The sequence below is a fragment of the Haemaphysalis longicornis genome, unplaced genomic scaffold, assembly GCF_048455015.1.
Source record: "Haemaphysalis longicornis isolate Haplotype H1 unplaced genomic scaffold, Haemaphysalis longicornis Haplotype H1 scaffold_9, whole genome shotgun sequence".
Classification (NCBI taxonomy): Eukaryota; Metazoa; Arthropoda; class Arachnida; order Ixodida; family Ixodidae; genus Haemaphysalis; species Haemaphysalis longicornis.
The window spans coordinates 134714047-134715512 of NW_027526460.1; the positions used below are offsets into that span (position 1 = coordinate 134714047).

Genomic DNA, 1466 nt, shown 5'->3' on the forward strand with positions numbered 1-1466 from the left:
ACATTTTTCGAGAGCAAAAGGTAAAATTAGGCAACCAAGAAAATACACGGTTGTAATTTCATCTAGTTGTACATGTAATGTTTCCCTTCTTTACATTTGCCTGTTTACTAATTTTTGTTCGTTGCGTTTTTATGTTTATGGCCATTGAGGTAATTATCGTCCTCTTTCAATGATTGCCGACGTACCACGTCGTCATCAGTTGGTCGGCTTCTCTTGTTAATTGAAAATTCTCTGGCAAGCTGTCTGATCGAAGTCTTTTCACTTAATTACTCAATGGCCTGGAAAGAAAGCTGTAAGGTATTTTATATAATTCAGTATATAAAATTGTCCTTTTCTGTTTTCCAGGGATGCTTGAGAAACCAACTCAAGCGATGTGCGTCATAAAGTTGGCACGGGCATTAGAAAAAGTTAAACAAGCAAGACAAAGTGAAAAGTGAAGAGGCCTGTTTTGCTATAATATTCCTTCCTGAAGGTAAGGTTTTCTCTATTAGCTAAAATTTGCTTCACTTCAGTTTTCTGAACCACTTCTATACACTCTGTTTTGTTTCAGAAATACCTTATGATTTACCAGCACCGCAGCAAGCGTCATCCAAACTGCAGGTGAGCTTCTGAGCACCCTGTGTGCTAGAGCAATGCCATTTTGTTTGTTTTCCAGGAATGGCAGTCAAACCTCATTTGAAGTGCCAGTACAAGAAAATTGATGAGGCCATATTGTATGCCAAAAGTCCTGGTGTTCTGAGAGGTGAGACATTGTCTATGCTGTAACAACTTTGCAACTTCTCCTAAACTACAGTTTTTTTTTCATTTCGCAGAAGCGTGGCAGTAACAACCCCATGTTACTGGGTTCATGGCCGTCAAGTATGTCATCAAACTGTGAAGGCAGAAGAACAAGCAAGCCCAGGAGTAGAAAAACGAAGACAACGGCTGAAACAGCGTACTTGCGAAATTCAATTGCTTTAACACAATACGTATTCGGATCGATTGTTAATGGTAAAATAAAACGCACATGTTCTTTCATCTTAAAGAGTGTCAGTGTTGTTATTTACGCTAGCTGGCATGTTCCTTGCTTTAAAATTCCGCTATTTCTTAGTTTGTTATTTTGCCGGACTGCCTTAATTGTGTGTGTTGGTCAGTGTAGGGATCAAATGTATAAACATGCAGTCTAAAATGCCAGTTTATACCTTTCAGGAGTTTATGAGGACGACGTTTGAAGTGCTCGCTTATCATGCAGTCAACAATCGTCTGTCTAGGAAAAAGTTAACTTATAATATTTTCATCTAGTTATTGTTGCATGTATATTAGATACATGTAACTGTAAGTTACCTGTACATTGCTGCAATATCATCGCTTCGTAAGAGAAACATTGCTTGAACGTCATATCAACAGTGCGCGGATGCGGCCCTCGTGGGGAAAAAACGTATCTGTAAAGTCGCGGTAACGTTGTAGGAAGCATCGCTTGAACATGA

General features: G+C 39.1%; 1 long non-coding RNA gene across 1 annotated transcript; it reads left to right on the plus strand.

Moving 5' to 3' along the window:
- Positions 1-561: 561 nt before the first annotated feature.
- On the plus strand, positions 562-1067 carry LOC144152356 (uncharacterized). Its single transcript, XR_013319149.1, has 3 exons — positions 562-600; positions 656-742; positions 813-1067. It is a non-coding gene; the product is annotated as an uncharacterized LOC144152356 (long non-coding RNA).
- The last annotated feature ends 399 nt before the right edge of the window (positions 1068-1466 follow it).